Source organism: Rattus rattus, chromosome 3 (genome assembly GCF_011064425.1).
Source record: "Rattus rattus isolate New Zealand chromosome 3, Rrattus_CSIRO_v1, whole genome shotgun sequence".
Classification (NCBI taxonomy): Eukaryota; Metazoa; Chordata; class Mammalia; order Rodentia; family Muridae; genus Rattus; species Rattus rattus.
The window spans coordinates 188,324,488-188,351,814 of record NC_046156.1 but is presented as its reverse complement, the minus strand read 5'-3'; positions in this window follow the sequence as shown (position 1 = coordinate 188,351,814).

Here is a 27,327-nt window from a genome sequence, read left to right as displayed (position 1 = left end):
ATAAATTCTATTTCTTTAAAGTGTTTAAAGTAAAACAATCCATTGATGTAATTTATGGCAATGTCTGTGCTAAAGGGGCAGCTCCTGATGCCTGTTTGTTTATTCTCAACTGAGTGCCAATTGGTACTGGACAGCGCTTGATGCTGGGGGTCAGCAGTGAGGTCAAAGTCATTATAGTCTTTGACTTTATAGTGGGTAAAATATTTTTAATCTAATGAGGGATAAAGAAGTAACCAGACAGCTACAGTATGCTGAGGCAAGAACTTTGGTGGGGAAGCTCACAGAGGCAGAGGAACAGCAATTCTTTGCATATACAGTTCGAAGCAGAACTTACAGTTAATTAACTCAACGGGCATTGTCTTTGCCATAGTGGAAGTTGCTCCTGGGAAGCCCCTGTATTGGTTGAATGAGCACATACATGTGAAGGTGTGATATTCTTATAAAGGAAAGTGTAAAGTGTTATGAACATGAGGTCCACTGGGGATGTGACTTCGATTGGTTGTTGAGAGGACATTAGGCTGAGAGTTGAGTTGTGAGCAAGAGTTGGGAAATAAATAGGAGGGATAGAGCTGGCTTCAGAAAGGACAACTCAGGCTGAGGGCTAAGGCCCAGAAAGACATAAAAACTCAGAGGAGAGTGCTTGACGAGTGCTGCAGTAAGGGGTACAAGGGAAGAAGGAGAGTGGGGAGGTCACATTATAAGGAGCTGGCTCAGCCACAGGAAATGGCTTTGACATTATCTTGAGGAGGATGGGGGAGTTATGAAAAGAGTTTGATCCACTTGGACTTGAGCTTTGTAGAGGATATAAGAATGGATTGATTTACATTCTTTTACATGCTGACTGCCAGTTGAACCAGCACCATTTGTTGAAAATGCTGTCTTTTTTTCCATTGGATGGTTTTAGCTCCTTTGTCAAAGATCAAGTGACTTAGATGTGTGGGTTCATTTTTATTCCATTGACTCAAGGACCTCCACATAAAACCAGATACACTGAAACTAATGGAAGAGGAAGTTGGGAAGATCTTTGAACATGTGGGCACAGGGGAAAATTTCCTGAACAGAATACCAAAAGACCTCATAAAATTGAAAAGCTTCTGTAAGGCAACAGACACTGTCAATAGGAGAAGGTGGCAACTAACAGATAGGGAAAAGATCTTTACCAATCCTACATCTGATAGAGAGCTAATATCCAATATATACAAAGAACTCAAGAAGTTAGACTCCAGAGAATCAAATAACCCTATTTAAAAAAATGGGGTACTGAGATAAACAAAGAATTCTCAACTGAGGAATACTGAATGACAGTGAAGCACCTAAAGAATGTTCAGCAACCTTAGTCATCAGGGAGATGCAAATCAAAACAACCCTGACATTTCACCTTACACCAGTATAAATGGCTAAGATAAAAAAAAAACAAACAAACAAAAAAACAAAACTCAGGTGACAACAGATGCTGGCAAGGAAGTGGAGAAAGAGGAACACTCCTCCACTGTTGGTACAACCACTATGGAAATCAGTCTGATGGTTCCTCAGAAAATTAGACATAGTACTACCTGAGGACCCAGCTATATGACTCCTGGGCATATACCCAAAAATGATTCAACATATAACAAGGGCACATATGCTACTATATTCATAGCAGTCTTATTTATAATATCCAGAAGCTGGAAAGAACGCAGATGCCTATCAACAGTGGAATGGATACAGAAAATGTGGTACATTAAAAACAATGACTTCATGAAATTCATAGACAAATGAATGGAACTAGAAAATATCATCCCGAGTGAGGTAACCCAATCACAAGATAACACACATGGTATGCACTCACTGATAAGTGGATATTAGCCCCCAAACTTGGAATATTCAAGATACAATTCACAGACCACATGAAGCTCAAGAAGAAGGAAAACCAAGTGTGGATGCTTCAGTCCTTTTTAGAAGGGGTAACAAAATACTTACAGGAGGAAATACACAGACAAAGTGTAGAGCAGAGACTGAAGGAAAAGCCATCCAAAGATTTTCCCACCTGTGTGATCCATTCCATATTCAGTCACCAAACCCAGACAATATTGAGGATACCAAGAGGTGCATGCTGACTGGAACCTGATATGAATGTCTCCTGAGAGGCTCTGCCACAACCTGTCAAACACAGAGGCGGATGCTTACAGCTAACCATTGGACCAAGAAGGGGTCCCCAAATGGAGGAGTTAGAGAAAGGACTGAAGGAACTGAAGGGGTTTGCAACCCCATAGGGAGAACAGCAATATCAACCAACAAGATATCCTAGAGCTCCCAGGGACAGAACCACCAACCAAAGAGTACACATGGAGGGACTCATGGCTCCAGTTGCATATGTAGCAGAGGATAGCCTTGTTGGGCATCAGTGGGAAGAGAGGCCCTTGGTCTTGTGAAGGTTTGATGCCCCAGTGGAGGGAAACGCCAGGGCAGGGAGGTAGGAGAGAGTGGGTTATTGGGTGAGGGAGTACCTTCATAGAAGCAGGCAGAGGGGGGATGGGATAGGAGTTTTCTGGAGAGTAAACTGGGAAGGAGATAACATATGAAAAGTAAATAAATAAAATATCCAATAAAAATAAATCAAGAAAAGAGCTTGATCATGGAAGAAACGTGATGAAATTTAGATCTTTAGGACTTTATCATGGTAGAAATAATGGATTGACATGCTTGCATATGTGACACGAAAGCAGGATTAAAATGACCTAGAGGAGTTGAGAGGTTTTGTGAGTATAGGAGAGGCAAAAGGAGTGTGGAGGAGAAATATATTCAAAGTACATCCTATGAGAAAATACAACTCTGGGCCATCACTTTTCTTCTCTGACTTTGCGTCTTGTTTCTCTAAACCAGGTGTGATATTAAAAATGACCTCTCACAGGTTGCTGTGGGCTAGTCACTGTAAAGTACTTGGTACTTTTACCATGAAATACTTTTTATTGAAAAATTTATGTATTTACATTTCAAATGTTATCCCCTTTTCTGGTTTCCCCCCTTCCATCCCCCTCCCCCTTGTTCTATGAGGATGCTCCCCCTCTCACTCATCCACTCCCACCCCAACCCTCTGGCATTCCCCTACACTGGGAAAAGAGCCTTGACAGGACCAAGGGCTTCCCCGCTGTTGATGCCAGACAATGCCATCCCATCCTTTGCTACATACGCAGCTGGAGCCATCAGAAATATTTTGCATAGTCTGTTCTCCAAAGGCTTATGGTTGGGAGTGGAGGCGGGTCTGGTATTAGGTAGAAAACTGATTGCATTGAAAAACCCTGGGCCTTGTACTCAGTCCAGATGTCTTAAAAAAAGAGATGCTTCTTGAGTGCATTAACCTAAAAATAGCATGACCCTTTAGTGGGTAGCCTTTAAACAATATCCTTGAATGGTAAACATTCAGTAAGTATTATGTTATTAATTGCTGTATAGATAAACAAATTTATGAATAATGCCCCCTTTTCTAATCATGAAAGATAATAATGGTTCCTACATACTTAAGTTGGTGATTACGTCTCTATATTTACATATGCAACATATTAGTAGTTGGTACAAATTAGCTATGTTCTGGGCTAAGGGCTGAAGAAAGATAGATATATCCCTGTCCTCAAGATTTACCCTGATGAATAACCAAAGTAATGCCTAAGGGACAGAAGATAAGGTAGTTGAAGAGTTTATAAGTAAAAAGGGTAAGAGAGGGACCCCTCATGAGAGGGACCTGGGATGTTTAGGAGAAGGGGAGACTCAATTCCTGAGAATGAATCAGTATTCCTAGCTGCCTTTCTATATGGTGTCAGACATGCTCAGTGATAAAATAAGATACACAACAATATATCTAGAATTGCTTGGGTTCACTAAAAATGATGCACTTGGGGAAAAAAGATATTTAGTTTATCCTAAGGATAATTTGTAACTTACAGGATTTATTCTGTGAACTTTTTGAGATAGCAAATGAAGTCTACACCCCAGCTTATTAAAGGCAACCAAATATTGGATTTGGTTTATCATATTTAAAAAGCCTGGAAACGAAGCCCCAGTGATCTGTGGAGAAGAGACAGCAGTGATCAAAGCCTCAAGTGTTTTTCTTGCTTCATCCTGTTTAATTCTGATTCCATTGTAAGGCAGCTAAGCTTCCCCAGTGGTTAAGGAAAGCATTGTCAAAAGCCAGATACAGTGGAATATTCATGCGTGCTAACATTCCTTTAGGAAGACTCCCAGTCTAGATTCTTATTCAGAGCTTTAGCTGGGCTTTAAAGGACTCTAGGCATTTCTTTGATCTGCTTCTGATCATCTCTACTCTTTTCCTCCTTTATCCGAAGCCCAGAGGCACTGGAAACTGCAGAGAACACCATTCCTGTTTGCCCTTTCTTCCTCCTGCCTTCTTCCTAATAAAGTGTCGACACACATAGTAGAGGCGGTGCTGAACACTAATACAGATGGTTATAGGCACCCAGTAAAGAGAACGCTCTGCTATTGCCTCACTGCACTATCAGGGTGGTTTGTGTTTGGGGGTTTGATTTTGTTTTTGAACTAAACAACAATGTTTAGCAATGTTATTTAGGTAATCAACAATCTGGATTCTTTCAAAGCCTATGGTAGCCAGAATAGTGGCCCCCAAAGATGTAAAAAACTTAATTCCTAGACCATGTGGAATTTACCTAGTAAGTGGGAAAGAAGGTTGAAGATGGAATTAAGGCTGATGTCATCTAAGATGTGGGAGATTATTTTCAGTTATCAGCATGGGTTCAGGATCCTCATAAGGGACCCTCCAATGGGAAAAGGAGATGATTAAGTGTCAGAACACTATGTCACATGGAATACTTCATCAGTATAGTTGACTTTTAAGCTGGAAATACCTGGCTATGAACCAAGGACCCAAGCGTACCTCAAGAGGCTGGAACAGGAACAAAAACAGACAGCGCTTGCCTAGCGAGCGCAAGGCCCTGGGTTCGGTCCCCAGCTCTGGAAAAAAAAAAAAACAACCAAAAAAACCAAACCAAAACAAAAAAACAAACAAACAAAAACCAAACAAACAAACAAAAAAAACAAAACAGACTTTCACCTAGAGTCTTCAGATAAGACTGCACCTTCAGATAAGTCCACATCTAGTTTAAACAAGTAAAGATGTAGTTCTGGTCTTCTGAGTACACAGCTGCAGGACAAGTCTATAGGTTTTTAAGTCCATCCATTTGTGGTCATTCCCTAAAGAGTCAATGGAAAATGAAGATAAGAGAGCTTTAAGAAGAAGTAGATGATTGGGAACTGTAAGTCTCTACAGAATAGTTGGTTTATATTTGTAAAGGAAAATAATGGAAAATATTCTGTGGATCTTAGTATCACAATGCACTGATCAAACTCTATGAAGGTAGGTAGTATCAATGAAGGAGACCGGCCTAGTGGACAAAAATGGGGGTTGGAGGGGAGTAGGGAAGATCAGGGGCATAGAGTCAGGAGGGCAATTATAGCAGAGGGTAGTATGGCAGACTATGGGGATTTGGCCAGGGTGGGGAGGAGAGTAGAGTATAACAGACCAGAAATGACAAGGTCAGTGGGGATGGTGACATTATTCCTCAGGTGATTGGAGCAAAGATGAGTATGTTTGCTAGGTATCCTTCCATTTTTAAATGAACTCCGAGTTGTAGGATTTTAATGAAACTTACCCTAATCCTTAAATCTAGACAATTTAGACAATACTCAGTCAATAGCCAATCAAACACATCCCATGCCTAAACTCAAACACAATGAGGTTGATGTTCAGCTCATGAGCCCCTATTTTGAGATTGTTAATCCAGCGCTATTGTTAGCCAGAGAGATGAGTCAGCCCTGTATTTCTGAGTAACACCCCCAGACTCCTTTCAGTAGCAAGAAACTAATTTAAGGATGTTCATCATTGAACTAGTCAATGGTAAACATCAGATTTTAAGTCATGGTGTGTCATATTTCAAAAGCCAAGGATTTTTTTTTTTGCTGTAAATTTTTTTCCTCCTGTCTCACTGCCTCTAAGGAAGTGATGAATAGATGTGAGGCTATAAATGGCAAAATGGAAGAAATATAATTAATATCTGCCAGGCACACATTATATTCCAGGCATTAGGTCGAAGCTTTTCTATACGTAACTTAAATATCACATCAATGATATAAGGTAAGAAACATTCTTATTTTTAGCTAAGAAGTTGACTAAGAAGAGGCCAGATAAATCATACTTGGTCACACGTGAGAAGCATACAGGAAGCACAACCCCAGATTTTCTTGCTGGTTGAGTGTATTAGCAGAAGTGAAGTAGCCGTGCTTCCTTTGAAGCAAGAGAAAAGAATGAAATATTTAGGACTACTAGCTTATGCCGAGGTTTACACAGTAGGGGTATCTCAGTGTTTCCTTTGCTGTAGTAAAACACCATGACCAAACAACCTGAAGAGGAGAAGGTTTTATTTATCTTATACCTCCAGAACAGTCTGTCACTGAGGGAAGTCACAGAAGGACCTCAAGCAGGGCAGGAACCTTGAGGCAGGGACTGAAGCAGAAACTGTAGAAAATATTACTTATTGGCTTACACAGCTGGCTTTTTGTCTACAACCCAGAAGCACCTGCCCAGAAGTGCCACTACCCACAGGGAGCTGGGCTCTCCTGCATCAATTATTAATCCAGAAAATTCCCTACAGGCTTGCCAACAGGGCAATCTTATGGATACATTTTTTAAAGACTCCCACATCTCAGATATGTTTAGCTTTGTATAAAGTTGACAAACACCAAGCAGTGTAGGGGGCTTAGCTAGCAGGGCTGTCAAGGAGGAAGTGGATCAGACTAACTGCCGCAGGAGAGAAGGAGGCAGTCACCAGAGTAACCTGTATAAGAGATCAAGACATGAAAAAAATGCAAATTGTCTGCGACCACCAAATTATAAGGCTTGCTTTGAGTTGAATAGGGGTACGGACCCATGCTCCTACTCAGTGTCACAGGTGGTGTTCAGAGAGGAGCTTAGTGGTCAAGGACAGGTATAAGTTGAAAGTCCAAGAAATCTGGTAGTTCGACTTCATTAGTCACCAGACATGCATGTAGAATTTAGTCTTACATTGATACCTTTCCACCTTTACCAGAATTGCTAAAAGAAAAGACAGACAATCCCACATGTTGTAGAGAATGTGGGGAAGTCAGAATATCTGTCTGCTGTTGGCATGGATGTTAGTTGGTAGATGAACAATGGAAAGCTCTTCTTCGTGTCTATGAAAATTGAACACATGGAAGAGCTTCCAAGTTATTAATTCTGTTCTTAAGGGAGAAATGTGTCTATCTGTACAGCAGAAGATATGCAGTAGTGCTCATCTTTGAGCATCATACAAATATGGCAGTCTTTGTAATAGAAAAGAGAAAACAAAGCATGACTTAATGATGTAGTTAAAACAATTAAACACAAAATTAAGAAGAACGAGCTGGTCAAGCACTGAAGGGATGAAGCTTGTGACCAAGGTTGGCAGAGAAGCTGCAAACAAAGGTGACCATGAGTGCGATTTTCTTCATAGAAAAGTGTAGCTCCAAACCTTTGGTGTTACAGGTCAGGGTGGTGGTTGCCTTCCGGGATGGATAATAGACAGTACGTGTTCTCATTTTCAATATTTTGTTATCTATGTGCATTAAGATTTTGGAAATGTACTGATATATGCACGTGCCTATATATGGTTGAATAGAGAAGTGTGAGAAGAAAAGAACAAGGCTTTGGTAGGAGCACAGGACCATGAGAGGTCATTGAATAAGTTGCTGGTGAGGATAGCTGGGAAAATTGGACATGACCCTGATTGTATGGATAAAGGAAGACTGAGGGAAGTTAGAGATGCCAAGGTTGCAGAAATAGAGAGTGAATATCAGGTAATTAAATACACGGTAGCTTCTTGTTGTGACAAAGGCTGCTAATAATTCTCTCTGTGTCTGTTCCTCATGAACTCAGACAACTCTATTTAGGGTCCTTGTGTTTGGAAGGAGTTTTTTTCTTATGGATCAAACAGTAAAGACTGTTCTTAAAGGATTATTTCCAAGATTGCTTTCCAAATGTCATTGTTGATCAAGTCTCACAAGCATTGCTCACAAGGAGAATGGAAATTAAGTTTAAGCTTGAGTTTTCTTTCATTTTACTGCCTATCACCAGTATTGATTTGTATTCTTGCCTATCTTTACCTGTCTCAGATTTCACGAAGATAGTTTCTAAGTAATTTCACTTATGACTTTCCCTCAGTTCTAAATGTTGCATTAAACGTAGTCAATGACATGTTTTTAAGACACCTATAATGAATTACAGTTAAAATTTGCTATGTGTTACTTATTACAGGGCACATAGCAAGAGACTGTATAATTCAACATGCAAATCAAGACCTTTTGTGAATAGCAAAGGATGTTGTTAGTAATTACTCTAGGGCACTCCCTGTCTTGGGCAGACTGGAATGTATGGCAACCCTGCCTTGCACCTCCTAGATGGGAATTGGTCTTAGGAGAGCTCTTCTCTGGATGTTATTTTCCCATCTTTCTCACTAAGCATTAATAAATCCTTACTAGAATGGACCCCGTAGGAGATTGTTAACTTGAGACTTTATGGAGACATTAATTGACCAACATGGACCTAACGGTAGGAATGAGAGTCATAAAGCTTGATGATGAAAACCATCCAAGGATACAGAAGGTCAGGTTCTGGGTACCACTTTCTGGTTCTTCTCTAGTAAAAGCCTGTGAGAGGTTGACAAGATAACTCAGTGGGTAGAGAATCTTTCTGCATAATTCTGGTGACCTGCCTTTGGTTCCCGCAACCTACTTAAATTTGGAAGTAGAGATCACCATGGCACTCTCCTCTGACATCCACAAGAGTGCTGTGGTACACTGTGCACTCAGTTACACAATAATAAGTAAAATAATAGTAATAATTTAAAGAAAAGCCCGATGAAAAGCCACAATAGACCATTTCTAAAATACAGAGGTTCTGCTCATGTCTGGTCTGATTTTTCTTTTCTTCTTTGTTGGCTTTTCATATTCACTTTCTTTACCCCAAGTCTTACATGATCTTGGTCCTATCTTAATCTATTCTGGAGTGGGACTTTATTTCCTGTGGTCTTATGGCTGAACAGGTAAATCTCAATGTCACTGAGCCTAGGGCTTTTGTTTCTCTAGTGGCAGTGGTAAGCCATAGCTTGATCTAGGTTACAGTGGGATTTCTACTGCTTCCTTATCTCCAGGCTTCACTCTTCTGCCTTGCCCATCTGTGTCCTGCCCACCTCCTGCTGGGCACTCTGGTCAGCTGACTGTCTGCTCTGTCCATGTACTCTGTTCTCAGATTTACACGCTGCTGGGAATCCTAGGAGTTTAATCACAGCCTCATCTTTCTGTGGGTTCTGAATTGATGGGAGAAGTCAGAAGAGGATCGTGGGCTGCCTTGGGGTGCAGTGTCCACTGGTCTCCCTCCATTTCCCCACATTCCAGCACAAACAAAAGCAGCAGGGCCACCCCAGGGGCTTTACAAGAAGGGAGTGGCCCTTGCACACTCAGACCGGTAGAGTGGAAAAAAATGTGAGATGAAGGTAGCACAAATACATAGAAGAGAAAGGGGGAAAGCGCAGAAAAACAGAGAAGTCTGGGGCAGCATAGAAAGGAAAGGAGAGAAGGAGAGAGGGAGGGAGGGAAGGAGAGAGAGGATGGTAAGCAATGGAGACCTGCTGCCTGTTGAGACATGATAAACTTACCTTGTTTCTTTACCAAAATCAAAAGATTTCCCTTCCACTCCCATGGCAGGAAGCAAGTGGGCCCCAAGGACCAGTGAGAGCAGTTTCCCATCAGTGCCAAAAGGGGCTAGTGGTGACCCCATCTTATGGTCTTCCTACCATTTTCTCTTTTTCTCTCTCCTGACATAGGACCCAGAAAACATTGTCATGTCATGTCATCCTGCCAGAATGGTCTTAATCAGTCTTTCACGAAGTGTCCTACAGGCCACAGTGACAATCCTGTCTAATGGCAATGCCTTTCTGAGAAAGGTGAAGCCACACCCCTCTCACCTGTCAAGTGCAGAGTGTGATCCCTTAGTCCTCAGAAGAGCTCACTGCCCTTGGTATTTATGTAAGGAAAACTTTATTATCATTGTGCTCATTCTGGAGAAGAGATCATATCGTGTGCATGCTGCCTTTACCAGTTTTGAAATACTTGCAGCTTGGGAAAAAAATCAGAAAATGACTTAAGATAAAAAATACTTTGAGTGGACAAAATGAATCTCTCTCCATAATACTCTTTTCATACTCATTATCTATATGCTCACCTCCCCGAAATCTCCCAGCAACGACATACATAACTTAAAAGCACCTTCTCTACAGAGGACTGGGATAGCTCTTTCTCATTATAGGGCAGGTCAGGTCTACTAATGTTCCTAAGTAGAAGCACAGGGTCATGTCAGGAGCTGGAGGCTTGGCTCTACTCATTCCTCCTAAAGAGTCGAAGGGCACTTGACATATGTATTTTCAATGGGCCATGAGAAAACCAATTTGGTGTTAAGTGTTTATCCTTCAGATTCAAATAGCATAGAAGACCGTAAGAATGAGCACACGGAGCCAGGGCATCGGCCTCCCATTGAACAGCCAGGCTATCCAGGTCCCGAGAAGGAGAGGGAGCAAGACATTTAACCCAAGACAGACAGAAGAAATGGCAGGTCAGAAAGACTGGGACAGTATGTTGAAAGTTACATTCTGCTAAGATAACAGAAAGGATAGTCTGGGGTGTGTTATTTAGCTAGTGAGGGAAAGAAAGAAAATAGATTTTAAAATTTTTTATTCAGTGCAAGCATATGTCAACACAGAAACCTTTATCAACTATTTTTATCACCCAGCAAATGAGGAATTGATTTGTTTTGTGTATCTACTCATCTGAGGGACATGTGCTGCAGGACAAAATGATCTTAGAGATTAAAATGAGGGCTTGAGGCTCAGATTTCCTTTTCACCTCTCTTGGTCTTATATGATAGTCATCAAGTTGTCCCTTTTCAAGAGATTAAAAAACCCAATAGTCGTCAACAACAACAACAACAACATAAAACAGGCTTTTATGTTTTTTCTTTTTATTTCTTATCTTGTCAGGGACATCCTCTTGGTTGAATTTCACAGACCTCTTTATTTCATTTGCGTTGGGCTTAAAGTCTGCTTCCTGGGCTGTGTGCTTGCATATATTCATGCAGATCATTCATTGAACAGTAGATTTGGCTAGGGGAGAATAGAAGTAGAAAGGCAAACATATTCAATGAACTGAACTGCTTACTGTATTGGGAGCCCATGTTAACCCCAAAGAACTGGCACCTTTTCCTGTTTTACACAAAGATGCTCAAAGAGCAAGCAAGTAGTCGGTTGCTCCTAAGACCTTTGGCACTATGATCAGGTTGAGATACGATTAGTACACTGCTTCATATACTTACCTACTTGATAAATGCTTCTGATGGCAGTCTGGAGATTTTTCCAAATTAGTAGGAACACTCTATACTTTACCTGAGTACGTCATGCATGACAGGACAGCAACGGTCACCACTAGAAGATATTTTGTATATACCATGTTCTTTCATCCTTTTGCAATTTTTAAGGTTATACTTTAAGGAAAATGTATACCACATTGTTTGGTATCTCACAAACATAAAGAACTTAGACCTGTAAGCTTGAAAAGTGGAAGAAAGACCGTTAGGCCTAAGCCAGGGGAAAGGCATTCGTGGGGAGGGAATTGTGTGTCTCAGTGGCTTTGGGACTCCTTGACCACTTAGGTCCTTAAGTTCTTGTTGGTGTTTTGGTATAGGGAAGGAAGAAATGATGATAGGATCTGGAGTTATAGAAGTGGCCATATTCTTTGATAGCCTTAGCTACTTAAGGCTATGCTTGATTCCTTAAATCTGAAGAATGGAAAGTTACTAGAAGTTCTGGAATCTGAGCAGTCCTACTGTATAACTTTATCATTTGGGAAATCTTGATCCATCAGCATCAAAGAGATCTTGCATTGGGAAGGCCATTATTGTCTACCAGTGATACAGAGAGGGATCAGTCATCTATAGGGAAGGAATGCTACTATGCCCAAGGGCATTTTTTCGAGAGAAGCAAGTGTGAGCCTGGTAGTAGTGGCACAAGTCTTTAATCCCAGTCCCAGCACTTGGGAGTCAAAGCAAGGTGGATCTTCGTGAGTTCGAGGCCAGCCTGGTCTACAGAGTTAGTTCCAGTATAGCCAGGACTGTCTCAAAAAAAAAAAAGTGTGAAGTTCCAGGGTCCCTTGGACATTTAAAAAAGAAGCTGAAAATATCCTAATTAATAAATATTAAGATACAACTCAAATGTTTAAAAATGTGAAATGCCTTCTTGCTACATTCCAAAGTGAGGATATGATGTTTCCAATTAGTGACCACTTTTCTAGCACTTGTATCTGTCTGTGTGTGCATGTATGTGTACGTGCATGCATATGTTTGTATTCTTAGATATATATTCCTACATCAATATCCCCAAGGATCACTTCTCTAATTGTGATCTCTTCACCCTTCTGTTGTTGGAGCATAGTCTAATTGCATCACTTGGACAGGGTACAGTAGTCACAGCTTTGGGTAATTTCAAAGTCTTCTGAAGCAAGCCTACAAGCCTCTCAAGACTTCATAGGGTGGCCATTGATAGGTTGGTTAAAGGGTCTGGGATTGGCATTGAAGAACAGAGAGGGAAGCGATTTCATGTTCTGCTTTTGGGGGGAAAGGCCCTTCTGTGAATGCTAAGTTTAAATATTGGGTTGTGTGAAATGGGATGCTTTAATCTGAAGACATGAGAACCTTTTTCATAGAAGAGCCACCTAATTCAGTAACTGAACACTAATAGGTCCCTGCCAGGTTGAAAGCATGTTTAGGCAAGTTTTAATCAAGCTGCCACCTCATGGAAATGGCAAATGTAGAGTTCATAAAGGCTTTTGTTTTGTTTTGTTTTGTTTTGCTTAAGAAAAAAAGACATTTTACTGATTCCATGCAAGAAAATCCTTTACAATTTTACAAACGTTTATTAGTGTCAGAATGAAATATGTCACAAAGTTTTTCAGTAGTTTATAATAGCATTTAATGTTCGATATTTTACATTGTATTTTGATACTACTAATAAAATAGTTTACCATAGAGCTGATAATGTTTCCAGTACCTTGCTGGAGAAGTTACATAAGAACCCATGGAATTGCCAGACAATTGGTGATGAAATTCTCAGTTTCTCCTCTTCAGATTTCCTTTCCTTTTCTGTAGAGGAATTGACAGTTGTTTTCTGGTAGATCCTGGCTTAGCTAACACTTATCTTGGACAGAATGAGACTCCAGGAACTAGTAGCTCATTGGCAGTAGTGTGGGTGCCCTTTCTAACTGGTAAGTGCTTGTAGTAGGGGTGGTTTTGGTAGCAGCAAATCTGAGCATTGGCACCAGATGAGAGCCTGGGAATCTGGGGTTCCCTGCTCAAAACTCAGAAAATCTTTCTGATCTTTCCAGATGGAATAACAAAGTAGAGGTCTGAGCAGTTCTGCTTGATGTTTGGGGCAATACTTCCCAGCTCTAAGTTGATGCCATTTTCCTATGTAATGCTAATCAATGGCTACTTACTGGATTTGGAACAAGTACTCACCTTGAAGTATGTGGTTCACTTTGAGCTGCCTCTGCCTTCCTTCTCCTCTTTCTCTGCCCCTCCCCTCCTTACCTACCAGGCTAAGCTCTTCATCACTTCAGCTTCCTTGTTGGCTTTCTCTGAAGTCTTCTTAAGAGAGCTCTCTTTTGGTGTCCTTGGTCTCAATGAATTCTAACACTCCCTTTTGTCTTCTTAGAAGTCCTAATATGATCTAATCTTGTATCTGCTTCTCATCAGAACATAAGCTTTGGGAGAGTAGAACCTTTCTGTAACCTTACATTTTGGCTACTTTATCGGGTTCTTTCACCTACCATTTTTCTCCACCCCAATCCCTCCCAACCCCCCAACCCAAATTAGGTAGGTGAGAGAAAGGTTAGAGAGGAAAGGGGGGCATACATTTCTTTAGATGATTTCCTGCTGATTAGTGGTGCCAGAGTTCCTAGGGGCAAGTTTGATCTTTGTTGTCAGGATATCTCCAATCAGCAATCCAGAAAACAGCAAAAGCAGCAAAAACAGCAAAACAGCAAATGCAGCAAGCAGCTGGGACAAGAAGCAACAGGGACCAGCAGCTGCTAAGGCAGCAATGGGGGCAGCAGCAGTGAGAGCAGCCACTTCTGCAGCCTCTCCAGGTTCTGGCATTTATATACTCTCTCAAAAATCCCCCAGAATTCCAAACATAAACTATCTTTAGCTGGAAGAATCACACCGCTGCCAGAGCACAAGACAAATCATAGTCAGCTGCTGTGGACGATCTGAAGCAGCCCCATATCCCACACCTGGGATTAAAACAAAAACATATTCTCATAACATTTCTGAGGTTTTATAGAGACCAACAGTCTCAGTACACTTTTCTCTGCTGTCTGGGGCTGAGGATCTGGCCCAGACTGTAAACTCAACACATGAGTGTGAGGACCTGAGTTTGATACCAGACACCCATATTAGAAAAGCAGACAGGACAGCATGGAGCATGCATGCAATTGGAGCACTGGGGAGGCAGAGTCAGGAGGGTATCTGCAACTTGCCAGATGGCTAGCCTAGCTGGTGCAGCAGAGAGTTGCAGGCTGTGGACTTGCCCACAATGAATGTACATACCCATTCCATGGACACATATACACATTTACACATATGTATACATGAGAACACATACCTTCCTTTCTTATACTTTATTATTATTATTATTTTCAAAAATCAGCAACAGCACCTGAAATTAAGTTGATATTTAGAAATATATTTTGAAGGCTAGAGGATGTAGCGCAGTCCTGGAGCACTTGACTAGCACTGGTAGAACACTGGGTTCCCAGAATAGAGAAAAATTTTGTTGAATTGGTTACATTATGTCTGCCTTGCACTCAGTTTTCCTCTTGATTGGAAGGTGGCTTTGTTATTTGTCAGGAATGATGGGACCAGGGTTATGAGGTAGTGAGGACCTAAGGAAAGATATGGACTTCGGGATAAGTCCTGTGATCTGAGAAGTGGCCTTAAAAATAATTAAATACAGACAAATGAAAATCAGGCTGCTGTCACTTGGCAGTCCTATACTCTGTGTAAATCATGCATACCTAAAGCTTTATCATTGTAATTGTAACAAGAATGAAAGGCTGGTGACAGTGTTTTACAGACCATGGCAGACTTCAAGTTTGCTTTGGACTCTCTGCTTGACTGGCAATGCATTTCCAATAGAAAGCATTTCATTTATGAGAGAAACCTGCCAATTGCAGCTTGCCAGCTGGCCAGTCTAGCCAAATCACCAGAGTTGCAGATTCTGCGTGCTCACACACATGCATGCACAATGAGAGAGTCTTCTTTTCTTTTCCTTGGGAAAGAATTTTCATATAATATATTTTGATTATGTTTCCCCATTCTTCAATCCTTCCCAGATAGTCCTTACCTCTCTACTCACCCATCTTTATGTTATTTTTTTCTCTAAAAAATAAGCAAGCAAAAAGAAAACAAGAAAAATACAATCATTAAGAAAATCCCAAAATATAAAAGCAAAGACCAATAAACAAATAAGCAAAGACAAAATAAACAAATAAACAAATAACTCCCAAACAAAGCAAATGGATATAAAAGGTCTAAAAAAATACCGTTGAGTTCTTTTTGTGCTGGCCAGCTACTCCTGGGCATGAAGCCTACCTTGACGTGTGGTTAAAATGTCCAGTAAGACTCCATTCTTTACCAGTGGGTATCGATTGCAGATAGCTTCTTGGTTAGGAATGGAAGCCTGTGCCTATTTCTACTTCTCAGTGCTGGGACCTCATGTTGGCTTGAACCTGTGCAAGCCTGTGCATGCTGCCACGGTCTCTGTGAGTCCTTCAGTCTTTGAAAAAGAACTCCTCAGATTAGCGAGTCGTTCCACTGGATAAGAGCACTTGCTACGTGACCGGCTGAAGACTGGAGTTCGGTTCCCAGCATCCATACTGGGCAGCCTGCGACTGCATGTGGCTGCAACTTCAAATCTTATGGCTTCTTTGGACTTCAGAGGCTCCAGCCCACACAAAGGTACACGCCCTCCCAAACGACACAATTACAGGTAAAACCAATCTTTAAAAAGGAGGGACCTTTCCCGTATACCAAGCTACAGTGTAATGGTTTGTATGTTTATTTATGGATGACTCATCAGGGACAAGGCCAACAGAATTAATCTTTAAATACAAAGCAAGAAAACAAGAAAAAATATTTATGTCTATCCTAAGCCATGATGGATAGGAGATGCTCCACAGAGTTGATGAAATTTGAATTAACGCAATAAATGATCTATTAAGGAACAAGACATCATTTTTATTTTTACCACATGGAAGCAACAATATAGATTTCCGTAAAATGTAACCTATTGACAAAAATGACATAGCTCTAATAAGGAATGTGTTACATACTTATGAGGTATATTTTCCTTCTCTCCACTCTGTTCCAAGCATAGCTGAAATTGTCAACTGGAGCAGGGTTTTATATGCTTGTAAATTATTAAGCATGTCAGAGAAGGGTGTTGATGGGGGACAGCCAGATGAGAGCAAGGGTGTTGACAGATAAGGACACAGTATTGTGATTAGGAGAGGGGAAAACTAGTAACTATCAGTATGTACTGGGGTTCAATCCTAGTTCACTCCATTTTGAAGAAGTTTCAGAATGTTGGGGTTTTGTTCATTCCATTAATTAGTATGGTCTAAGACATGCTACTGCAGTAGTCAGTTAAACTCTGTAACTCATGCTATGTTTCTGTTGTGTTTCTGTGGTTTGGTGTTATGCTTGAAGACATCACTCAAGGATATTGATAAGTCAGCTGCAATCTTAAATTTTGATGACTACCATCTTGAGGGGAACATAAACTTTATGGTCTCATCCTAGGCAGTTAGAAGAGCTTAAATGGCGCATGGAGTTTGAACCCAAACCTCCTTGGGCATGGCCTACATGACAAATGGCAGGTCTCAAAGTACAACTGTGATCAGAATTAATGACATCCACCTAGTGCTTACCTGCTTGTTTGGGACACTGATTTATCAGAGTATAGAGGGTAGGATGGTTTATTTTAATTATAAATGTGATGCAATCTAAAATCACCTGGGTCATAATATGGAGTTGTCCAGATCAGGTTGAGTCTTATGGGCATGTCTGTGGGAGATTCTCTTAGTGGTTACTGAACTGACTGTGGCCTGCACCTTATCATAGGCTGGCTCGGGGCTGTTTAAGAGGAAAGGAAATGAGTTCAGTGCTAGGCAAGCAAGGGAGGAAGCATCCATGGATTTATTCTTTTTCTGGTTTTAAGTGTGGTTATGATGCTTTAAGTTGTTGCTTTGACTTCCTGGCAATCACAGACTATAGACTGGAGTCGTGAACCAAACAAACCCCTTCCTCTTCAAAGTTGCCTTTGGTCAGGGTATTTTATCACAACAACAAAAATAAATCCAGACCACGAGGGTAAGTTGCCTATCAGAAGATGATTTATCTCTCTTATTTACAATTGCCATTGATTTATTTAGTTATGATTTTATTCCTTTTTATTTTTGCATTAAAGATTTTATATATAAATACTGTATTTACATTACTTTCCTCCCTCCTCTCTCCAATATCTCCCATGCCTTCTTAAATTCACGATCTATTATTCTTTAATAATAGCACACACACACACACACACACTTGTGTGTGCACATGCACGTACGTACATTTGCGTGTGTGTTTTGTGTGTATACACTTATAAATACATCCTGCTGAGATCATTTAATGTTGCTTATATGCATTTAGTCCTGACTTCTGGGGATTGGTTAACCTATCAGGAGGATCATTCCGGGGTGAGAGTAATTCTTCGCTCTCTGCAACCATTAAATGTCTGTAACTCTTCCAAGTGCCAAGCCTTGTGAACATTCTTCCACCCACATTGGCATACCCATTAGCTTATCATCTTTAGGTCTTGTTTAGATAATAGTATTGTTGAGGTCACACACACACACACACACACACACACACACACACACACACACACATGAGACACTATCTTGCAATAGATGGTCTTTCCTGGGCTTGCTTCCTGACTCTTATGATCATTCTGCTCCCTCTTCCACAACTATTCCCAGAGCCTTATGTGTATGGGTTGTGCTGTAGATGTAACAAATAGGACTTGGAAACTTATAGTCAGTTAGTCTCTGCATTTTAACGAGGTGGTATGTTCTGTAATGATCTCTGCTCTTAAAACAAGCTTCTTCAATAAAGAGTGAGAGTTATACTTACTTCAGGGCATAAGGGTAAGTATTTAGAACACAGTTGGAAATTTCTAGTTTAGGGAAGTAGTGAGAGAGTATGGATTGTTCTACCAGGGTCCATGACCTCACCAGCCACCCATAGTTTTATAGTACGCTCATTTTACAGTACCAAGTATTAATTTCTTCAGTCTAATTAGGTGGGATGGCTGTTGTTCCCAATGTTATAAGTGCCACTATGGCACCTTGAGGAATATTATGCCAAGCTTGTTGTTGCCATTAGCAGACATTACAGCTTCACAGGACTGTTGATTGTTTCTCTCCCTTGGCAACGTGTATAGCTTCTCCTACACTAAATCTCAGGGAAGAGGCTTCCTGGTCAGTTACAGCTCAGTTCCTCCAAGTTCTCTGTCTCACATACTTGGTGTCTTCAGCAAAAGAGTCTTACCTTTAGCTTCTTGGAAGAAACCAGGGGCAACAGCAATAGTCCACAACCTAATGTTGCAGGTTCTCTCTCATTTCTGGATCCTTAGCTTTGGATCTTTATTTGTAAGTCCATCACCTAGGATTACAGATGATACCAGAAACGTAAAATGTAGCCACGGGTTAGGAAGAGAAGGGGCTCTGGGGGAGGGAAGTAGGAGGGCACAGTTGCTATGAAGGGGAAAATAAAAAAGGGGGAGGGGAGGCTTACTTGGGAAGGGAGAAGGAGGGAAACACAGATGGATAGAGCAATAAGGAAGGTGGTAGAGAAAATGACACTAAGGATGTTTGAAAATGCCATAGAGAACCATACTATTTTATGTTTAGTTAAAGTTGCACATATATAAGTCTCTCTCTCTCTCTACATATATATATATACATATATATGTACATATAATATTTGCATATTTGCATACATGTCTACATACAATGTGCATATATATGTGTGTGTATTAAATGAATTTATGCCACATGGGGTGACATTGCCTACAAATCTATAGACTATCAAATAAAAACTCTAGTGCCAGGCATGGAAAACCTCTTTCTAGGTTGTTGTTCAGAAGAGTCCAAGAGACTTCTTCTAACTATGCTTTTGTTTTTAATCTATTTTTGCATTAGTGTTTTATTAACTTGGATATATATAATTTACTGATCAGTGCATTGATTCCTTAGTCTAATGATCATTTATTGAGAATGTACTATGTATTTAATTCTATGCTACCTAGTGTGTGGCATGGATTTGCAGGACTACTGTCATTACTTGCTAACCTGACCCCAGAAATGGGTACATTCTTGTGTTTTCAAGTGCTGTTGAGACTCACCCACTTTGTAGGTTCTTGAAGAGCCTTAGAGATCATGTTTTGAAAATGTCTAGTTCTGGGGATAGGGATGTTGACCCCTTTATAGTCTATTTCCTAAAATAAGTTTTACTTTACAGTCATAAAGTCATGAATGTCTCCCTTGGAAGCTCTTTCATTTATTCTCTAGCAATGACTCTGATTTGGGAGACCTGAAGTAACAGCAGCACTGAGGCCAACCACATCTGCTCTGGCTCCTGGGAACGTGCTTATGGTTCATCACTGTCCCTGTGAGATGACTCAGGAGACCCACTATAATGGGACATATGTATAGAAGTTCTTAAATACAGGCTTAGGTGGACGGACACTTATGCTCTATCTTCTACTCCTGGCCCTTTGAGTGTTGTTGTAAAAATATAAAAAATAAAAAAATTATCGGTGTCTTTTACCTCGCTAGGTCTGCACCACGGTGCCCCAGGCTATCTGCTAGATATCTTGGTGGAAACACATTTCAACCTCACGGTGGTGGCCTAGTGTCTCCAGTTGCCGCACACTTTCTTACACTCAAACCTTCACATAAAAGAACACACAACACAATAATCTTAGATCCAACTGATAAGATATAATTGCCCACTTAAACATACAAAGCCTGTTATCATCCATCCCTTGAGAACATTAATAACAACCTGTAAATACACAGAGCAGAATCTTTACGTCAGCCTCCATTGTCCTGCCATGGCTTCTCCTCGTCTCCTCCCCTCTCTCTGTTCCAGTCTCCTCCTCTTCCTGCAAACTTTTCTCCCGCCCATCCTTCCTTCTCGTCCAATGACAGGCCTCCTTCTATCTTGTGCCTGCCCCACCTGTGACATCATCCTACATTTGAGGTTTGCTTTTTTAGCATTTTCATGACTACAAGGATTCCCTTTCATGGTCCCAGTTTCTCTGTGGGTGGTGTTTATTTCCTGCACTATTATATCACAAAAGGCAAATCTTCTAAATGAAGATTGGGAGTTACTTTTTAAATAAAACTCTTTGTTAGTTTTCTTCAGAACTGACTAAATATCAATTGAATGTAAAAATTCTCTATTTATAGGTTTTTGTTGATTTTTTTTTCTTCAAAATAATGCCTTCAACACAAGGCTTATTGAGGGCGGTTCCACCCTGCTCAAATCTGAATTTGGGACTTTTGGTTCCTCAGGGTTTCCATGGCTTTGTTTGAAGAAAAAACGGGATGGGCACGTTTTTAGTACTTGGCTTTAAAGAAAGCCAACTCTTCTTCATTTGGTTTTCATGTGAGCAATCTCAGCTGCTGCTTACACTGTTTTCTTTTTGCTCTCAGGTCCCAGATAAAACCTCCAGCTAGAGGAGACCTATCCCCTAGCAACAAATCGCATACACATTTGCCGGCAACAACAGTCCACTCACCACCTGCCCTCAAATGAACTAAAGGAATTTACCAAAGCCTGTGAGGGAGAGTGTGAAGAAAGCCTGTCTTGTAAGGTGAGGAGTTATGTGACTAGAAACACGATAGACCTCTCTCTCTCTCTCTCTCTCTCTCTCTCTCTCTCTCTCTCTCTCTCTCTCTCTCTCTCTCTCTCCCTCTGTGTGTGTGTGTGTGTGTGTGTGTGTGTGTGTGTGTCTAAGCAGGTGAGCAAGGAAGAGACAAGGTGGGAAAGATGAGTGATTACTTACCAATGGTTCCACAGTAGTGGGCAATGTGAGCTGACTTGGAAGAAAGGCCATGGAATAATTTATTAGATTTGTTTGACTCTCCAGATTGTTCTTGAAAAGGGCTTGGAGAAGTGTTTGCAGAATAAATACATAATCTTTTGGTTGGTACTGTAAGAGGAGGCTAGGAATAGGATGTGCTTTTGCCTTACTCTGATATTTTAGGGGAAATAAGCTATGGATTTCTTTTAAGGCTTCTGACTTTTGAAACGCATTTCTCGGTTTCAACAGTAGTCTTCTTAGGCTGCATTGGCAATCAATCTGGAGTTGTCTTTCCTCGTGCGTCTGCTATAACTCACTTCCCTCCTGGAAGAAAACATGTGCTCTGTGTCAGCACTTAAACCAGAAGCAGAGACAATGTTTCACTCTTGGATCCCCATTTAATATGTGCCCAATTAAGGACTTCTTCTAAAAATTCTATTTATTGTGTGTTGGGGAGAAAGACTGGGAAGAGGTGAGGGAGGGGAAGTTAAGATTGGGATGTAAATTAATTAATCAGCAAAAATTCTATTTATTTGTTTGTGTTTCTCTGTGTATGTGTGTATCTATATGTGTGTGTGAATGTGTGAATGTCTATGGTGTGCATGTGTGTGTGCACACATGTACCATGGGATCTGTGTGAAAATCAGAGGACAATGTGCTCTGATTATAGTTACTACTTTTCCTTTAACTATGTGGGTTACACATACACAGATACACACACACACACACACACACACACACACACACGCTGTGGCATACAACAGGTTTGGTCAGAGAGCAATGTTAGGGTCAGTCATTACTTTCTACCTTGGTTGAGACAGAATGTTTTAAGAATGCTGCTAACTCTGCCCAACTAGCTGGTCTAAAAGCCTCCAGGGACTCCTCTATTCCATCTCATCTTGAAGCAGGAGCATTGGTACTGTAGACATCCTACCAATAGCTCTGTGTGTTGTGGGGATATGAACTCAAGTCTTCACGCTGCTCCACAAGTCCTCCATTCACTAAGCCATCTCTCCAGACCTCAGCTGAAACCTCTGGCTTTGGCTCAGTGAGTCCTGACTCCAGACACTCCCAAAAGGAGGATGCAAACCTGTTACTGTCTGTCGTTCTCTAGTAAGATTACTGAATATTTCATCCAGGACCATCCTATATATCTTCTTTGCTAGTGTTACACTTCATTTATTTCTCTCCTTAAAATAACTTTGTCGTATTTTTAAAAAATATTTTATTGTATTTAATAGTGTGTGTGTGTGAGAATATCTATGGTGTGCATGTGTGTGCATGTGTGTGCACATGCATGTGCCATGGGATCTGTGTGGAAGTCAGAAGACGATGTGCTCCGATTATAGTTACTTCTTTTCCTTCAACTACGTGGGTTCCAGAGATGGAATTGAGCTGTTCGGGTTTGGTGACAAGCACTTTAACTTGCTGTGCTGTCATCCTGGTCCAGACTATTTATTTCTTACTGATTTAAATCAAGCACAAAATGTTCATATAGTTCACTATTTCATGTCACATCTCAAAATTGAAGTGGAATTAAACTTGATATTAGCTAGAATACAAAATGAACTCCTAGGTTTTATCAAAGTGTGCTGGCATTTTACTTGAGTAAATTTTGAGGCTGGGAGAAGATTCCGGCCTTGATGTGGCAGGGCTGTGCTGCCACGCTGAAGTAGTCTGGAAAAGGTGGAAAGCTTTTGTGTCCATTGCCCCCCAGAGAACAGTTTGCCAAGAGTAGCGCTCAGTATCACCACCCATTCTAATACTTTATTAGAATGAGATGCTTTCTTGGGTTATCACAACTCCATCATGTGTCTGATGTAGACAACTACGACAGGATCATTTACCAATGGCTCTGACATCTCTCCATGCTGATGAAAGGATTCAAAAGCCAAGTGAATTCATCAACAGGTGCTAGAAAAGTAGACGAACCTGTGGGTCATGACCTTTCTGGGTGTCCAATGACCCTTTCACAGAGGTCACATATCAGATATCCTATATATTTACATTGCAATTCATAACATAGTAAAATTACAATTTCACAGTAGAAACAAAAATAACATGGTTGAGGGGCATCTAGTGCTGCCTTAGAGAGTTGCAGCACTAGAAGGGTTCAGAACCACTATAGAAGGATGAAGGAAGGGGTTGGGGATTTAGCTCAGTGGTAGAGCAGCTTGCCTAGCAAGCACAAGGCCCTGGGTTGGTCCCCAGCTCCAAAAAAAAAAAAAAAAAAAAAAAAAAGAAGGATGAAGGAAGAGGAATTGATGGGTTTTCACAGTTTTCTTCTGCATTGCCTGGGAATGAGCAGCGTGGCAACTTGTCCCACCTTCAAGAGTCGTTCATCTTCTTTGAAGTTGAAAGGCCACCTTTACTACTCCGAGACCCTCACTCCTATGCATGTATCCTGGAGTGTGTAGATGGGACATAGACAAAGCAGTGCCTTGGAGCAGCATGGGGGCTGTATGTGTAGGCTCCATTGTCACACTACTTGGCTTGGATCCCCACCTGAGCACACGGTCAGCAGACACGTTACTGCTCAACTCTCAGTGTCCTAGGGTTTTGATTTCTAAGACAGAGATGGTAAAACGTACTTCCTCACAGAACCATGAAGATTATTTGAAATTATACTCAGTATACTGCAACTATGAATAATCATAAACAGTGTGTCCTGAAATACTACACATAAGTAATAAACAGGTGAGTGAAAATGTCTAGGATTGGCCACTTGGGAAGGACTTGTCAGAAATGCTAGATGAAGGAAAAGATACTGTTATTCCTTTTATTGCTATTGTCATTGATGTTATTATGAAAAGAAGGGGATGCATTCTGTCTATGCTAGAGATCTTTTTCCACCCACATACATGGTAAGTTAAACAGCCCACAGCTCTCATCTTCTGATGTTTGAGTTTACCAAATGTTTCTGTTCTCATCTCAACAGCACTGATAACTCAAGAAACAGGAATCTAACAAAATTCTAAGTAGAAAAGTATATCAGACTCTATGCTCTGAGATGTAATTGGCTTGGCATTAAAATAATGTAGGAATCGACCATGAATCCCAGGGTGATATAATTTTTTCATGAATTGAAATCATAGCTAAAGGAAAGGTGGATGTAGAGATTAGTGAATATGAAAGAGGGCCACGGCAGAGATTATTCATAATAGGTATTAAAAGAGCAATAGTGAATTTTTAAAACAAAGATGAACTCAGCAAATAAACCATGCAGTTTAAAAATGATTTCACTACACAGCTGGATTCTGCATTCATAAATATAATGAAGTTCAAATAAGCGTTTTGCAGTGGAAACATGTGAGGGGAGCTGTCTAATACAAATTGTGATCCTTTGACTCAGGAACATGAAGAAGTACTAGTTTTAGGACCCCATCACCAATAGAACATAGCTCCCCCACCCTTGATTCCAGTTGTTCTACTGACCTCTTCCTTTTCTCTCCTTATTACTATTGTTGAGACACATCTGTCTTCCAGGACCCCTTCCTCACCCTGTCTGTCTACATTCCATGAGACCCTGTTCTGTGAAATCCTGTTCTTTCCTCTTGCTCTCTGCTAGTAAGCACCTTTTCTTCGTTAAGATCTTCTTTTCCAAACCTGTAAAAGCATCTCTGGGGAGTGTGAGGCCCTGGGACCTTAGCTGTATTGATGAATGTGGGCGTTCATTTCCGTAGCTGTCTGTCCTGGCAAACACCACATTCTAACAGCAATTCCTCATCTTCTTGTCCTTCTCAGCCACAGGGTTGAGTGTTGTAGACTTTAGTTACACGAGTCCAGAATGCCACACAAAGTGAAGCAAATGTAAGGTGAGTTGTTAATACCAACATACTTCACTTTATTTCATTCCTTCAGTTATTTCTTATTATTTTCATCAGTAAATAAGCCATATATATCTGTTTTTCTTTTTGAGACAATCTTACTATATAGCTAGCCTCAAACTATGTAGCTGTAGACCAAGTTGATCTCAAACTCATGGTAGTCTTTCACCCCCAGCCTCCCATGTCTCCCCCATGCCTGCCAAGAGGAATGATTTAAAAAAAAAAGAACATTAGAAGTTTCTTAAAGGAAAAGCAAAAAAGTTGGAAGCCATGGCAGATGGCACAAGGAAACTAATTTTTATTTTTGATAGACATTGGACTAGCAATGTTCATAAAAATCACTATTTTGGCACCTCTCAAAATTTATAAAATTATTTAAAAATAGGTAATGTACACAAAACTGGGTGTATTTTTAGGACAATACAAGGTAGGAAAACAGTAATTAAGGAAAAGCATGGGCAATCTTAATTGAGTAAAACGGTATACTTTCATCTCGATAACAAAATGCTGCAGATTGTTTTGAGCCTACTTCATCAGTATGCCAGTAGAGATGTAACTGCCTTGTATGGGTTAGCGAGAGAGAACACTGTTAATATTAACAGGAGCCTAGCGCTCAGGATTCTTGATTGATAAGAAGGCAGCTAGCAACTGCAACAAGCTACCCTGAGGACCCCTGATCTGCTAATTACAGTGGGAAATCTGTCCACTCTCTCAGAGGAGGCACTTACTCTTAGCCCTTCTCCTGTGAGCTCTCTTCATTCATGAGTTGTGGGAAGGTGGGATGGTGCAACAAACATATTTCAACTTCTTGGAAGTTAGAACCAGACTAGAATTCCTGATAAATGTAGGAGGAAGTGGTAGATTAAAAGCTGCTCCTGCTCACTGTAGAATGGTCAGTCCTCTGCCTCTGGAAACCAAAGGGAAGGTTGAATTCCAAGGAGTCGAGGCAATAGTGCTTTGACTGAGAGGTTTGCATGCATGGCTGCCAGCCAGGAGACTTCAGATAGAGTCGACTCTCACTGTCCAGCTAGTCCAGTTGTGGAATGGAACACTTAGCCTAGCTGACAGTGCCAAGATTTCTGAGTCAAGATAGCTGAACAGAGATGGCCTGTCTTCCTCTCCTTGCCAGAGAAGAATGATAATACTAAGCTTATATGTCCTTTTAAAGGTAAGTGACAATGGGAGAATGCTGTAAATAGGGCCAGGGCAGGGCAAGATTAAGAGATGGAGAGATTGACTATAACCTAGGAAGCTTCAGAGACCTGGGAAAATAGCATAGTCAGAGAAACAAAATTCCCTACCACCTACCTCCCAGCTCCACAACTGTGGAAGGAGAAATTCCCCATTCCATGGATAAGGGCCAAGGAGCATCTTAGTACTCTATCAGTACAGATGCTGGTGATCCTAGCTGTTAGTGGTTTCACAATCCCCATAGACTTGTAGCCCACGGAGATAAGTACCCTGGTATCTGCACATTAGCTATGCTTTGGGGATAGGATCTCACCTTATCTTATCTTTTAGGAAATCCCCATGTGCTGTGGCCAGGAATCATCTGACATCTGAGCTATTATCTTCATCTTTGGGATTCTACAATCATTTTGCTAAATGGGTTCGAGGGGTTGAGGACCTGCTTTGCAGACTCAGCTTGGCTCAGCAGAATGCCCATAAGGCCACCGAATGTCTTGCTTTGTAGGAAAGAGAATTTGGCATAGAAGGGAGTGGAAGGCATCAAGCCCAGGGTCCAAGGGAGTAGAACAGTTGCCCTCTGAGATGACAAATGTGACCATATATATGTGTGGACTTGTGCCTCTGCCAAGTCTAGAAACAGGTCCCATGCAGTTTCTGCCACCTTTGTGCTACGTAGGCATTTGTTACTGACACAGTGCGAACAGAACACTAGTCCTATTGCATGCTTGCCCTCAGGGACATGATGAGGTAATTTTGAGCAACTCTGATGCTCTACCCTTCCCCCAGGTTTTCATGACTGTGGTAGGAGTGGGGGTTGGGGGAGCATAATTTTCCTTGGTTGTAGCCAAGCTCTGTTTCTAGGAGATCAGCACTGTGGAAACAGTAGAGAAAGACACCAGGTTCCTGATGCCACTTCCCCTGTGTTGTTCTTGCTGCACCTTTTTTTTTTTTTGTGAAATTCATATTGCTATGAACATGACATAGACATCTGTCTACAGATGCTTGCTAAA